At 34.0% G+C, this 17,268-nt stretch overlaps 1 long non-coding RNA gene across 1 annotated transcript; it reads left to right on the plus strand.

The window, feature by feature from the left end:
• Positions 1-921: 921 nt before the first annotated feature.
• Positions 922-16,944, plus strand: LOC309846312. The gene is made up of 3 exons (XR_014301851.1): positions 922-1,246; positions 7,908-7,992; positions 16,828-16,944. It is a non-coding gene; the product is annotated as an uncharacterized lncRNA (long non-coding RNA).
• The last annotated feature ends 324 nt before the right edge of the window (positions 16,945-17,268 follow it).

The raw sequence follows: 17,268 nt of genomic DNA on the forward strand, positions 1-17,268 counted from the left end.
ATATTGAAATATTTTCTTTAGTCTGACTAAATGCTCTAAGATTTGCTATTGCTAATTTAATATTAGTTATATAAGATAGTACATATAAGTTATATTAATCACATATTTTATAAATAAGAATTGCTAATTAAATATCAAAATTTAAACTTAAAAAAGTTTTAGTATAATGTTTGTAACATTTATGTCTCATATATTCATTGACAGTGGAGTTGAAATTATTAATGAAGGCAAAAATTGAGTCGATTGATACTGAAATACGTTCTGAGTGATCACACTGGTGGAGACTTAAATGTTTTCCAGACTGAGTTGTGTCTAACAGACAGCTTTGTTTATTTGTTTTTGTTTATTTGTTTTGGTATTTTCATCTACTTTCCCTACTTGACTCGGACAAAAGCAATAATTCATTGTGTTGTGGCAAAGAAATGTGTGTAAATAAGTAATAACAAATAAATATAAAATGCCTTATAGCTCTATAAATATATAGATATGGATATATGTAACTTGCAAAGTGCTTTGTTCAAAAGGAAATCTGTGTAGGCATTTTTGCCAGTCTTACCTAATTTAATCTTCAAATACTGTTGTACTACTAGAACCAGTTCCTCTTGGCTCACAAGAGATGATGATTACATTTTCAGAACTATTGAGAGACATAACTCTTATTATAAAAAAAATTACAAGACTTATCATAAAATAAATTATTCTAAAATGATAATATTACAAAAAACCTGAAAAAATAAAAAGGGTAATATTCAAAATGCATTATTCTTAATTATTATATAATAATTCACTAATAACTCTGCTTTCGATGTTGCTAACAATTATTGAATCTATATGGGGAAATAATATCATATGATGTGCAACTGTACATCTCTTTCCAACCCTGTGTTGGAAGCTTGAAATTGGCCATGATGGAAGGATTTACACCATACGAAATCAACAAATGCAAATTAGACATTTATAAGCATTTACTGGTCTAGAACAGATTTGGTGCCTCTATCAAATATATAGACTGTCATAGAAGTGGAAATTTAAACTCAGAGAATTAGAATGAGTTGATCTCAATTCATTAGAATTAGTTGATCAAATGCCACTCCTCTTGTGTTAGAATCAACATAACCTACCTGACTCTAAACCTACGTGTGTATATATCTACTTATATTTTGCTGATGCTATGTTGTCTGGCAAATACTAATAACATTATAAAGACCCAACTTCATTGAACTCTTCCAGGGTGCCAGTTTCTCTGGTAAGTATTTGAAATACCTTACCTTAATTGTCACAGAATTGTTATGACTTATTTGACAGATGAATGAAGGGTGACTTTGGGAATGTATTTGTCTTTTCTAGAGTCAAGATTTGAACTTTGACCTCTCTAATTCTGAAGCTACATCTCTACTCATACTCCTTATCCAAAAAGCCTTTAAAGGTTGATTTAAAACAAAACAAAATGGGTGGAGAAAGAATATACACATGAACTTTCCAAATATTATGGACTTGAGTGTACTTTTATCTTTACTTTACTTCTTACTTATTTTTAAATATTATAAAGTTGCTGCAAAATTCATCTACTAATTTCATTTCTTTGTGATGTTGATTTAAAAAAGGAAAAGAAAAAAAGGTTTTCCCTCACCTTCCATTCCTTAAGGGCAAAGACTTCTCTTTAGGATTTTTCATCTTAAATATGCCTATGAAGAAGCAGCCAAATTATAATTTTAGGCATTAAAGAGAGACTTGTATATGATTTTAGGAAGCATTTTCAAGGGCACAATATTATTTAAATATAAAATATTAGTGTTTTTTACTCACTTTTCTAAGCTATTTAAAGTGGTTTCATTAAATACCAAGCTTAAATAATAAAGACTAAAATGTGAAATGATCGATAAAGTTATTAAAGATTGTTATTAAAAAAACAGAGGCCATAAGAAAATACCAAGGTTTAGGTAAAAGAGAGACACAGAGTTATAAGAGTGATAAATGCAATGATGAAAGAACAAAATAACTTCAAGTAAATTATTCTTTGCAGGAGAAAAAAAATGAGAGAGTATTAAAGGAAATAGAAGCTCAGTCTGATAATAGCAAACTAGTGAAGTTGGTGTCTTTATAGTTTCCAAAAAGGCTATACCATCCAGTGAAGATGTTGCTATTTTGAATTAATGTATTCTTTTAAAATCACATATACATTCATTTACAAAAGAGTCCTATTCAAATATTTTCTGAAAATACATATTTACTGTTTTGTTGTGATCACATTCCTCAGCTATTTTATTCTCTTCTTATATGGAATTATGTCAGTAGAAAAATTTTCACTTAAAGGTAATTTCTTTAAAGGTAATTTAAATAATACCTGAATTAACCATTTTTAACCTAGAGGAGGTAGCCTGTTGAAAGCAACAGGATTATTATCTGATGGGAGATCTATTTTTCTTATTAAATATCACTTTATATCACTAATTCCACATAATTTTTAGAGTTGAAATTCAAATAATGGAATTTTGATTTTTCCACACTTCAAGGCATTATTTTCTTAATGTGTCAGGAAATATTTTTAAAAATCTATGTTGTTTTTTCCCCTCGGAACTGATAAGAAAAATGTTATAAATGAACTGTGAAATCTCTATGTCTATTTCACCTTAACCAATGCCTTACTAAAAAGTGATATGTGAATAATATAAAAAGGCCCCAAACATTCAGAAACTTAGGTAGTGGTACCAAAAGAGAAACAAGTCATTCTTTTAAAGCATGTATAAAATTTTGCAACAAAATGAACAATACTGATACTTGAAGCTCAAGAAAAGATAGGTCAATAAAATCCATTTTTTTAATAGATTGAAAAATCTGTTATTCAGATGCTACAATGAGAATGGACAACTTATCTGAGTTTTATATACTAAGACCTTTATTTGTTTGTTTGCTTGAGTTTTAGATTGTACAAATGTAAGCACAGTGATAAAGGGACTCCATCATTTCAACTTAAAGTATCTTAAAAGAATGGCTTTCATATGGAACTGAAATTCTATTTTTTTTAACCATTCAAATTTCTTGGTTTATATAATGTACATATCAGTGTAGAACATCATTAAGTTTAAAAATACTACAAAAAATACATTCATAAGTAGAAATATTTCTTTGATTGGAAAATTGATTTTAGTAACATTTCAAAGTTATAATTTTATTTTGAATTTTCCCCTAAAAACATTTTAAAATTGTCACCATTATGATTAAATCACAATTAAGGCTATCATCTTCTTAATAGATTTATTATTTATCTTTTAATGTACAAGTCAAAAATTTTTTTGTAGAGTTAGAAGACCTAAGTACTATTGAAAATAATAAGCTGTGATGCAGATTCAAAGAATGCTTTATTGGAATTTTATAATTATGCTATTATTTTTTCTTACTTTGTTGCTTTAAAATATTTGATGGTGGTAAATTATTAGTATAATTTAAAATATGAAAAAGAAAAGGTTTTAATTTCAAAAATTAGAAGATGATCTCATCAGGAATTTTGATTACTTTACCACACATTACTCAATCTTTAATATATGAAAGAATACTACCAATAATTAATAAGAAAATATGACAAGAGTCATCTTTCTATAACATACATTATTAGGCCAATTCTCCTTATACTTTCTTAAACATAGGATTTTTTTCCCATATGGTGCAGTTATTACTATTAATGAAATGCGATTTATTCCTAACTTTAAAATGGTTGTATGGGAGTATGCATTTCAATTTTAATTAGTAGCTGAATGAAATTAAAAATGGATAAATATTGTATAATTTTAAATTTACAAGTGGGAATGAAAACACTTGAAACTTTAGTCAATAGAGGAAATGAGCAGAAGAGATAGAATTGTTTATAATTTTATCAATCCAATATCTTTGTTAAGCTATTTCTGGACATAAAGTGCTTTATTTGGCTTAAATATTCCTGAGAAGATAATGCTAGACTGACTTACTCATATTATTTACATATCTTCTTGAAGATGACTACTACTGATGAAGAAATAGTAGATTCTGTAAGATGGAAAGTGAATTTTACAATGCAGAAATTACCTACCAGAGTCACTTACTTTATGATAAATTTAGATATTGTATGATTGCTCTAAACAAGAATAAAAAGCATGATTTGAGAATTTGGATGCAGGATGGGAGAGGAGAGGGAAAAGAATATTCTCAACTGTCATTTGGTTCAAATGACAACATATCAAGTGAGTGTATTATTCATCAAAGATACTGTCTTTTACTTATGGACTGTTCCATAATGGATTTGCACTTGTTGTTTAACTATTTCCTGAATGCAAAAGAGTAGTTAAAAACCCAGGATGATACAAAGCCTTGATGAATTAACTTAGTCCCAATCTGATGAACTCTTTTGCTACTCACTTGTCAAAAGTGAAAAGATTGTAGTACTTAGAAAATACAACTGCCTGCATTCTTAACTGGGCACAGTAAATCGTAAGTAAAATTGCATATTTTATTGAACATTAATTATACTGTGAAAATCTTGTCAATTCTGTTATTTTTTTCTTAGTCAAAATAGCTGCTTTCAAAGTATTAGTCATGTTCAAAAATTGAAAACCTTATATGAATTTCCTGTAGGACTGCAAGAGCCCTCAGAGGTTACCTAGACCTATCTCTATATTTTCCTGGACAGGAAATTGAGGCCATACAAATTAAATAATCCATCTAAATTGCATAGCTACTTAAAGGCATTTAGAGGATTTTCAGCCCAAGAAATTTAGGGAACAAAATGATATGGTGTAGCACCCATTTCCTTTTACTTTCTCATCAGAATTACTCTGAATCTGTAAAGCTACAAAACATCTAGAGTAACAAGAGATGTTCTTCTGGGGACACAGTAGTAAAGATTAATGCATGTAACTCTGTATGTGCATGTGTGTGTGCGTGTTTATCTTTGTGAATTACTGGACTTCTCCAATCTATTTTCTCAGTCTCCTTGTTTATAGCCTCAAGTATAAGTGACAAATATTCCTTTTCACCGGTCTGTTTTGAAGCTCAGCATACTTTTTCTTAGGGATTTGTTTTTGATTCTTCCAGATAACTCTTTATCTGAGATGATATAAGAAATAAGAGGTTAAAAAATAGAGAGAAGACATACATCCAGCACATTCTGTAACAGAGCACCAGAAAACTATACTTCAGCTGTTCCAAAGGCTGTGTTTCAAGGAACAGAAAATTATCTCCGAACAAGGCAAAACTTCATTGTATATTGTGATTCCCCTGTTGTAACCATCACTGATGCCAACACATGTTCTGCATAACTAGAGAAACACACATTGAACTCAAAATGCCCCGAGAGTATTGTCCTTCATAACACCCTGGTGTCTCGTGTGTAGCTGAATGAATAAGAAATGACCGAGCTATTAAGATACTAAACAAAAGTCATCTAGGCCCATAATATTGATGTAACAGCATCTCAGCACTGTATTTGCTTCCATTAGTTTGTCTAAAATAAATCTTTCTATCTTAAAAAAAAAAAATCACACTGAGCTTGATGGTAATGTGCTCCAGGAATTTTTAAAAAAGGGAATCCTGCTGTAGCTCTTTTTGGGAGTTGCACGTGTTTAATATTACAGGCATATCTACGGATGTGTGATTGTGCAGCTCCCAGGGTTTTTGCTTTTTAACAAGGTCTAATTCTCGAAGTCGCCCTTTATAAGTTTATCTTCCTCATCACACACTGCCAAATATACAACGAAAATGGAATCGGCCCAGTAGTTGAAGTACATAGTATTTATGGCTCTATGTCTCTTTCTAGCATAACTAAAATCAGATTTTCACATTGATTTGAGAGAGCATGAATTAAGGAAACTCAAAGTTTGCCATATATATATGCGCAATATATATGTATATACCCTTCCCCCACAGAGCCAAGAGGGAGTTTATCATGGTCCCATTGTCCTTTCAGATGTGATCTCCAGTCTATTTGTAGTGCTTGTGCATACACACATGTCATATGTGGAGTTGTGCTCATGGGGATATTAGAAAACAGGTCGTGGTACTCTGTTTTCAATCATATTTTATAAATATCCCAATTGTCAAGACCCAGTAAATTGCAAATAAAGAAGCTCCCATTGTCCAATATTTCTAACAGCTCAGCTAAGTTTTAACATAGTGGCCCTCTCCGCCGTGCCCATTTCCTATAAAATAGTATTTGAGATGAATTAACGTGACCAGACTCTGAAAGCCCCCAGATAGCTGCACCAATTTCCAGAGTGCAGGCAGATGTGATGTGAGCACCCCATTACATGCATGTAATTTTATATACTTGTCCATCACCTTTTATACTGAAAGAAGCATCCTATTTTTAAAATTACTTAATTATTACTTAGGTTCCACGTTCACTTTTAAAAATCTTTCTATAAAGGGGAAATATTTTTTTCCCTCAAATTAACACAGATATAAAACAGAAAGACGAAGGCGCATAAAGGCCACGGTCGCATTTTGCGGGGGATAGGTTCTGGTTGAATGAGATCTGGGATGTGTGCCAAATTAATAGAAAAAAATCCTGTTCTTCCTCTCCAATAGCCACAATGTTCATTATTAAGAAAAGCATATGAACCACAGGATTTGATTTTAATAACACCAATGTCTTCATTAATCTGTACATTCCATTTAGCCTCATTATTGGGCAAATGCTGAATTAATGCATAACATATTATTGTCGGACGTCCCTTGCAAAACATTTCTCCCTTCTTTTATCATTCATTCAGGACCCTCAGGTGTGCATGTCATGTGTTTAAATAGGCCTGTGGCCCTCAACAGCTTTTTTCTTACCTCAGTCTAAGAGGAGACTTTCTGCTTGGGGTGCTTACAAAGGGGTGTGGGAAATAGAGCTGCGGATTCTCGTTCAAACCCGTCATTATTATTATTTTTTTTTTCTGTCATTTTAATGCTGTCACGTCAAGAAGGCCTCTCTGTCACCTGCAACTGAGATGATGTTTCCTCGATGGTCTCCGGGCCTCCTTCTAAATCAAGAGTGGTGATAGCCAACACCGCTTTGTATCTGCGGAACAAATAGTGGCCTTTGTCCAGCACAAGTCCCTAAACAAACTTAATCTCTCTAACACGGTGACAGATGACATTTAGATGTCCTTGTTACCCTTAAAATGAGTTTTATTGACAATCAGAGAACAAAAAGAAGGCCCAGAGAAAGCCCAATGTTTTATAGGCTTGCTAACAACATCTTAGTGCGGAGGGTGAGGAGAAAGCCTGAAGTTGCCCCCATTTTCCCCTGCTTTGCTATATCACCATGACAACAGATATAGAAATCACTTAGTGACTCCTAGAAAGAAAACACAGTGACACAGTACCCCTTGTATGGCGAATCAAACTAAAGCCTTCATTCAAATAGCTATTCAGCTTGGGCATTCATGTAGAGGATAGGGTGGGTTTTACACAGGTAACTACAAGGGAAAGGCCAGCGGACCTTCCAGCCGCAGCATATGGCCGCGTCTCTGTCTAATTAACGCATCCTCAATAGAATTGATCCATTTTAAATTTGTTTTCTTTTACTTGAAACATCACTAATGTAAAGGGCAACATTAATCAACATCGTGGAACTTAAAAGGGCATTAAAGAGTGATCTTTTTCCCTATGCAACAAGAATCTTTTCAAGTACTTGTGTCAACCGCCCCGGATTCGGGGCTCCTTCCGAGTTCGCAATCCGAAGGCAAATCTAGAGAGGCCTCTACTGGCGAGTCTCTGTCAGTGCACCTGTCCGTGTGGCGCTGTCTCAGAAAAAAGCACGCGAGAGAATGACTCCCAGCTCTTACGGGCGAGCTGCACCCAAGATGGACCACTGATGAACATACCGTACAAAACATTGAATAATGGCATTCACACTTTTGAAGTGGTCATGTCTAACTGCCTTTTTTCAGGTAATAAAAGGATCACAAAGCTCTGATGAATGAGCTGCTTGGACACTTTGAGATATTTTAAGATTGTTCAGCAAGGATATAACAGGTAATCTCTCTTTCATTCCCTCTCTCTCTCTCTCTCTCTCTTTACTTTGTACATCAGACTCTCATGCAAGTGTGAGAGTTAAAGCCATTCTAACATGCAATTCTATTTCTTGACATTGTCTGTGTGGAAGGGTGGTGGATGGGACACATTGTTGACACCCATACTCATTATATTTCTCTCAGTTAGCAAAAAAAAGAAAATAAAATAAAAACAAAAAACCCAAAACACACACACACACACACACCAAAACAAAAACTAAACTAAATCTTTAGATAAAACTAAAGTATCCAAAAATTGTTTTTGGCTTAATTGCAAAGCAGAAGTTCCCTGCCAAGATTTCCTACTTACAGTGAAGAGATATGGGCCAAACATAATCTCCCCAAGTGAGACTAAACATGAAAGTATCATTGCAGCATATTTTTATCAAATTAAGCCCAAATAGGCTCACAGCTCTTTATAGAGGTGGGAAAAAAAATTTTTAGGGAAAAAAGAGAAGATTTAATTTTTCCACCAGAAGTTTAAAATTATTTAATATTTCCTAGGGTAAGGATAGGTATGATCTATTTCTGCAGGGGGAAACTCAGGGCTTTTTTCCTCTTTGAAAAAATGACCTGACTCCACAAGTGTTATTTAACTTTGAAAGTTTTTAAAAGACAAAACTCTAACTCTTTTCTTGTTTCCAACATTTATAGTTTTATATTCAGTGTTATTTTAAATAGGAGCATACCAAGATTCTATTCAAATTGCCTTTCAGAAACCCCATGAGTTATTTCTTATTGCAATGACTGATCTCTAGAACCTTGGAATTTCTCCCAGCATAATTTTCCGTAGCGTCATTTCATATTTCAAATCATTTCATGTTTATTTGAGATAAAATTTTAGTCAAGCAATTTTGCATAGGGTAGGTTGGTTAGCATGTCAGTAAATTACCTTCTGGATTATACAGGTAATGCGTGGTCTTCTTTCAAGTAAATTTTGTTAGATGCCTTGGGATCGCTACCTTGTAGTCCCAATAGTGACACCTTCTGGTAGAAAGAGAACCAAAAATAGTTTTAGTTTCTTTTTGCTTATTGTTTTAGAGAATGTTACCAGGGACTCTGTTGGTATAAATATAGATAATTTACAATTATCTTTTCAGGTCTTTTAAATATAGAATAATACATTCCCAAAATCTTATAAGTGACAGAGAAAGCCCGACTTCTATTTAGTTGTGAAACTGAAAAAAGTTACTAACAGAGGAATGCTGTCTAAATTACTACCAAATAGTGTATAGATATAGAATTACAATCTTTTGGGTTCTTATGTAACATAGTAAATGAGAAAACAAAATTTAGCAATCGTCTTTCTGGGAAGTGCCCCATTTCACAGAACAGGAAGCTGATGGTTGAAATGCTTAACAGAAATATTTAACATTTCTCTAAGGTTTCCTTAAATATTTATTAAATGTTTTACATGTAAGAGAGAGAAAAATTGATCCATGAACAAAAAGATCAGATCCTAATTGTCAATAATCTTTGCTAATTTAACTAGAATTGCTTTTCCAAAATATAGATTTATCACAAATCAGAAGAAAACGTTGGGATCATGTTGGAATGTGATCATTTCTCAACTGAAGAGAAGCACATGGTTTGCAGAACATTGTATAAATAATGCTTAATCTGCATTGGAGAGGATTCAGTATTAAAAACAAACTTTGCCAAAACAGATCCATAGCTACCAAGGAGTGGTCTTCATTCTCTGTGAGGCTTTGGTGATGCTCCTCTCTAAATTGTATCTGTTCTTAATCTATAATATTATCACAGCAATCAGAGAATTTTCAGTTCCCCATACAGCATGTGGAGACTTTTGTAAGAAACTGCTTTCGATAATTACCCGGAGACCCATGTAACACCTGTGTAAGTCTTTTTTTGACTGGGTAGCCGTTCATTCGCTAAACTGTAAAACTATAGTATCAATAATTCTAGAGTTTCACAGTCACATGAGATAAGAATGGCAGAATGTAAAGAAATCAGTTTCAACCCAGGATTAACTTAAGTGAGCATTTCCATGCAAAATGTGCCTGATGTTTGGTTCAGAGAACTTGGGATCTTTATTGATATTTCAGATTACAAAGAAATATGGCTATCGGTCCCCCCAGATATTGTTTTTCCTTGGGGACTGTGGTCAGCCATATGGTAAACCAGTGAATCGTTTAATCCATGATACACATTTATGACTACTTTTGTGATATCACTGCGAGGAAACATGAAAATGTCTCACAAATTATGTGGCAGACAGTTATATTGGTGTCTTTGAAACCATCTTTGGCTCTGCTGTGTGCCTTTGTTTGCACAACTTGAGCACATGCTTCAAAATGTCATCCAGATTACAAGCATGCAGGGAATGAAGTATTACTTCTGTATCAATATCAGGAGCATGCTACTTTATTTCATTAAATAGCTCATCCGCCAATTGCACTTGGTAAATTTGTGAAATTCCTGCTTTGTATTTCTTGCAAGACTTATTTTATAATGTTATTTGTGATCTGAGAAAAAAAAAGTCTTCAAAAATTGTTTATGATGATGAATATGGGGAAACAAAGGAATTTTAGACTCATAAATTCCAGCATAAAAATTGCTAAGCGCAACATTTACACAAAATCCTTAGGCCAACCCCCTGGCAATTAAGTTGGGATACGCTGTGCTCGGAGTGAAAATAAGGACAGAAATTAAAACCAAACACCCACAAAGATTGAAAAAGTTTGGTTGGGGTGTGGGTTTTCCTGAGTACCTGAGATTGCATTTTAGCTGATCATTAGACGCAACTATAAAGAAAGGCCCTGTTTTGCCTTGGGAGAGTTCATCCAGAGATTGCACAAGGGATTTGCACAGAATAAAGCTTCACAAAACCCAAGGGCTGTCAGAGGGAAATGGTATCCAGGAGGACAGGGCAGGCCAAGCATCCCTTCAACAGCAAAGCCACACAAGAGAGCCAGAGGCAGCACAGAGCCTGCCAACGCAACTGCCTACCACGTCTGCCAAGGAGCCAGAAGCCGCTTGTGGGAAAATATCACTTACCCTTAGCATCTGGGTCCTGTGATTGTTATCCAAAGAGACAGAGTGGTAAGATATAGTGGGATAAACAGCATCCCATTAAACACACACACACACACACACACACACACACACACACACACACACATACACACACGACATTCCTCTCTGTGTACAGAGGGAGATAAGCCACGCATGGCCTTGAATTAGAAAGACTTTCTGTAGTTGGAATTCTTTTAAACAAGATTGAATCTTAGTTATATATTCATACTTCATAATGAGGTGAGCTTTAGTAATTGCTATTCACCAATAGCTTTGGTTTGTAAAAACCAAGAATGAGTTGCATTTGTGGCTCTTTGCAGATGAGTCTAGTCCACTATGAAATGGTTATTCCCTTGGAGTTGCTGGTTGTAGCTGCCAGATAGGATTATTAAAAATTAAATCTCAACGACAGAGAAACTAAAATGAAGTTTGATGTTAAACTTTTTTCCCCTCTTTTTTGGGTATTCTATCACTATTTTTAAGAGGCCAGGTTCCAAACATAAGCTCCTAGAGTAATTGGTGAATTCTTATTTAATATATGCTATATTATAAGCATATAATACATAACTATAATTTGTATGTCATATAATATATATTTTACATATATGTTTAAGCTTGATAAAATGTCTTCTAAAGTACACACTTTCAAATTACATCTGAATGAGTGTTTTTAAGGTTTCCAAATGTGACAATGTGATCATATAGATTCACTTGGTATTGAAATATGGAACAGGGAAGGGAGGGAGTCTAGAGAATTTAAAGATTGGAGACACCTTGTGGTTAGCACAAAGGCCTTTGCTTTTTAGCAATATAAGCACTGTTTGAAGATTATTATAATGGCAGAAAGTAAGTAATGGCTTTTTTTTTTTTTTTGAGTAGTCAGTAAAAGCATAAAAAGAGTATTTTTCATTTGAAAGATTTTGCTCTGATATCAAGAACAGAAAAGAGTGCTGTTTTAAGAGCCAGTGGCAATACAATATGCCCAAAGACAAACTTTTTATATTTAAATTCATTACAAGTCAGTTCTATTACCCAGGCTAATGCAGAGCATTCGGAATTACAATCTCACTTATTTAACAGCAGATTTATTATTAAAACTTTTTGATTTTCCATGAATGATATTGAAATTTCAATTGTGTTTGGCTGACTAAAATATATATATATATACACACACACCCACCCACACACACACACACACACACACATATATGCATCTCAAGGCCTTAAAATGCAGTTGCTTTTTTATGCATGTTACACAAGATAATGCGTATAGGTCAGTTTATGCTATAATATACATAATGACATAAAATAACTACCTATAAACATATTCCACATGTGCACAAACTTTATTTTATGGAAACTTAATTGTTTATTTGTATAAATAGCAAAGTAATTTAAGAATGTCTACCATCTAATGATAAGATGAGGACAATGTTCAAGAGGTGAAATTTTGTAGAAGTACAAATCCATGCACAAAAGTAAACAATTGATGTGTTTTTACTTTTGTTGTTTTTCATTATCACATACACACAAAAGAAAATTGATTCTGACTGGTAGTTTTTTTGGTTAATAGAGTATTTCTTTTCTGGTACCAGAAATTCTCAAAATTGTTCAAATTTAGTTTCATATTTCTAACATTTCCATACAAATTAGAAAGGTATGGTGAAAACAATTTCTTTTATGTTGCATATCTGTGTAGTTGTGGAAGAGCATGTGAATTCAAAATAATGTTCAGTTATGGAAAGAGGAAGGTGAAGGAATAAGTTCCAATCATTTTACTTCACTTAAAAATTTTAAATTTTCAAAGGAAACATGAAATACTCCATCTTTGTCAGTACATAAAATAACTTACGAACAGATACAAAAGACTGGTAAGAATTTATAAAAAGTTTTTTGTTGGCCATGTGTTGTTACATTTTCCATAAAGGAAATAAATATCCCCAGAAAGATGTACATGAAATCAGACCTACTTTTCGAGGATATTTAAATCGTTACAACTTCACAGCTATAATATTAAAAGCAAGTATTTAATTTTGATTTTACTGTTAAATATTTGTCACTTTTGTTATATCTTTTCCTCACAATTTTTGTTTCTTTCCATTTGTCTTTTTTTTCCATTTCATTTCTCATTGCTAAGGTCTGCACTGAACAGTTTCAATTTTCATTCTTTTGATTATGTTTATATTATGCCTTTAATATTTAATAGTTTTTTTTTCTTTTAAGTTTAGGTGGTTTTTCAACCCACTATTTTAATTAGGTCTTCTTTAATATCACATAATATTTCCTAGGAAGTAGTAGTATATACAAAAGCATCCCCCAAATCCTTGTAGTGTATTAACAGTAGTAAATTGCAACTTGTTATAATTGCATGTGGCAGAATCACTTAACCCTTGATGATCTTAACGTTTTGAATTGTGAAAGGAAGATCACACTCATTTACTAAAGCCAGCACAGTTTGCACACTTAACTAAATACATAGCCATGTTTCCCAGGGAATTTTTTTTTTCCCCTGGAATATACTGTCTGAAGCTGCAGAGGACAAGTTAGCCTCACATTCCCTGTATTCATCCTATATTCTTTACAACTGTCCAAATTGTATTAGAATTTGCTTATAATGATGTTATATGATGTCCTTGTTGTGATACCTGCGTTTGTAGAGAACTTAATATTGATTTACTGTGTCTTTTGCCCATCTTTGAGCAGCCTGGATAGCAATTACAGCTGTTGGTGGTATCTATTTTGTCTTTTCATAATTGTCATTTCTTGTTCTACTTAAGATTAAAATATGAAAATTGTACCACGTGCACATCAACAGTGCATTAGCCAAGTTATCAGCAATATCTGTGAAGAACCATCATTTTAACCGTGGTTCTTTACATTGCCTCTTCATTTTATTTATGAAAATTGCATGCTACAATATCAACTTGAACAAGAAATGCATTCGAAGGTGAGCCTCCCTGACATCAAGTCCTCATCTGGACCATTACTATCTTCCTGAGAAATCACTAGGGCTTTCCCAATACCTGCCTGCCTCTGCCAAACGCTTTCTCCCCCTCAGACTGGGATTTCTGACAAGCAGGGGTTGCTTTGTTATTTTTCAACTCTAACTGTAAAGAGCCCTCACAGTTTTTGAGCTCTCTCTACTAGTCTCATTTCAATTCACATTTCATAAAGAATATGGTATTTTCTACAAGGAAAGACATTTTTTTTAATAACAGAGCAGACTTAAGATGAGTTCCTCATAATCACAAAGAGGCCTACCAGGTATAGATTTCCTCTAAATAAATAAATAAATAAAAACAAAGCAAAAACCTGCCTAAGAGCTGTTCCAAAATTCAAAAATGTCTCATTTGAAGACCAAATACACTTATGTGGGGAAGGGTGGGGGATATCATTGCCTGGGATCCTCTCAGGAAATTTATCAAACAGAGGCTGTAAAAAATAATTTTTAAATGATGGAGAGAGGAAACCTTTTTACAACAAATTTGGGATTTTTTTTTTTTTCTGGTCAATTTATATAAAAACCCACAGTTGAAATAACTGAAGCACTTTGATTCTGTCTTGACTCAACAAACCTTGAACTACTTGAGAAGGATTCTTTGTGCTGTACAATGAAAATATAAATATCACAGTTCAAGATGAAACTGAATAAATATTTGGGTACTACCCTTACACACACACCACACACATACACACACACACTCTCTCCCTCATACACACACACACACACACTCACACACTTTCCTATCAGCAGACTAAATTCAGCTAGTTCCTGAAAGGCATTCATTTTAAGAGTCACTATTGTTTTATTTTACTACATCTGTATGGAGACGTTTTAGAAATGACTATGTGCAAAGAAATAATAAATGCATCTGCAATCTCTAGCAGAAGCCCCTCCTCATGAGATGGTGGCGGGTGTTTGTGGGTGTTGTTATTGCCGTTGTTGCAATCTAGCTAATAAAGGCTTTCTCTTACACAAGAGAATTTTGACAGGGTTGACTCCAGACAGCTTTCCAGCTGAGGTCTGGGGCCTTGCTGAACCTTCAAAATTTTCCCATTTGAGCTGCATCAAAGTGAAGGAAATTCAAGGATCACTAACGTCTCAGATGGTAGCACTTGCCCTAACAACGAAGGTTCAGGAATTCTTTGGAGCAGGCTGAGGTCATTTTTCTCCCCTTTTCTCCTAATGCTTTTCTCTATTAATCAGAGCTCAGAGCTCAGATTGGTCTTCAACTTCCTCCCAATCCTTGCTAAGCCTGTCATTTCTAGCTATTATTTACTTTAATGGACTTTGGCTGATCCCTTATGAAGCTTTGGATCTGAGAATAATAAGGCTGGAGAGTAACGGCCATAGACATGGGTGTGGGTTTGCCTGCAGATTAACCGTGGCAGATGGGCTTTATTGCGGTTTCCTGTGTACTGAGTGTTGATTGAGAGGGTATAATGAGAGAGGTGGTGTCTACACAATGGTCACAGCCACTTCATTGCACTTTGCGTCTAAACAACCCCATTTTTCTAAATCTTTGGGTTGTGAAATTTTAGGAAGTCAGAGCACAAGAACAAGTACAAAAACAACTGTAAATAACCATGAATGTTAATCCAACACTAATTGGTCCCTTCTTTCAATATGAGTCCATTTTGCTCAGTTTTTAAAATTCTGGGTAAATTAAATGGTTAAACAAAATGTTCCTGCATTAGGTGGTTTGGGGTGAAATAGCGAGCAACATGTATATTCTGTGTGTTTTCCGTTTGCTTGGGGTCTTTTGTTTGTATTTTGTTAAATATGCTCTGTTCGATTATTACCACAGACACTAAAAGCTTAAGTTATAATTATTTTCAGTTGCTTTGGGAATTATCATGTTGGCAACATTTTTCTGAATTAAATCAGAGTATATTTAAAAAAAAAAATAACATCAGGGTAATTGTTTCATCCCTGGCATAAGGAAGCAAAGATTTTTTTTTTAACCTTTCTCTATTTACTGCATTTGATTTAAATGTCTGCTCTGCTGCAACTCACCATGCAATTAAAACATGTTTTTTATAGGTGCTAGCTAAAGGTCTTTTACACATTCCTCATTTTTAAGATTTTACTTAATTCCTCCCTTTCACCAATGGATTAAATCACAACTATTGATTCCTTTCTTCCTTTGGGGCTTTCCCCATCTGTCTTAACGCTTTCATCCTACACCCCTCGGTCTCAGAGGGGTGTTCTGAAAATGAACCGCCAAAACCTGGAGAAGACTCTAGGTCAAGTTTGTGTACAAGAGTTTAAATTTTTAGTGACAGTCCTCTCTCACGGCCGCCTGAAAGTTTCCACACAGTGCTGCACAAGCGGGCACCACCAATTATCCTTCTCCTTTGAAAACCATTATCAAGTTTTTCAAAACTTCTTTCATTTCACTGTTGTCATTCAGTGAAAAGGAAACTAACCACCATGTCAAGACAACTCCGCTGCCTAGCAACGCAGGGCCACATTTTAATTCTGACTTGCTTCTGGTCTTGACTAATAGAAAGTGACTATGTTAAGCCAGTCACAAGAGTTGTTTGTCACTTCTGAAATGCAAACAAAACTATATTGTTTTCCAAAGTATTGGGTGTGATTGATGTAAAGATTTACAGTAACATCATTCATTTTCCCTTGTGTTTTAGCAGGATTGATGTCATATCTTTTCATGCTTTATTAAATGCTTTAAAAGAGCTAAAAAAAAAAAATGACGCTTTTTGTCCTTTAAAGAGTCTAAAGAGTGTTTTTTTTTTCCAGTGAAATAGACTCCAACAACTTGTGAAATTTAATGAATCTATTCAACTAGTGTCAGCCACGTCCATAAATAATTTAATAAGAAACCATCATCCATGAAGAGGAATGCAAGTCGAACAATCAGAGAGGAACAGACCAGACCAAGGTCAACATTCTGGGGTGGGGGAAAGAAAAGTAAGGCTTTTAAATTGTGAGTCTCAGGGTTTGATTTATCACATTTTCCCACAGCCCTGTGTTCTGGGCTTTTTGGTATGAAAAGCTGCAGGTTGCTGACGGTGTGATTTTAATTGTAACTCTTTCCAGGCATATGTGTTGAGAGGTCTATAATAAAAGCATGGCATATTTAAAGTCACCAAATTCCTATAAAATGGTTATTCGAATTGAGAGCTTGTAGTTGTACTGGCTGAAACTGCCCAGAAGTCGATTAATAAAGTAGAAAGCTAT

The sequence above is a fragment of the Mustela nivalis genome (genome assembly GCF_964662115.1).
Source record: "Mustela nivalis genome assembly, chromosome: 1".
In the NCBI taxonomy this organism is placed as follows: Eukaryota; Metazoa; Chordata; class Mammalia; order Carnivora; family Mustelidae; genus Mustela; species Mustela nivalis.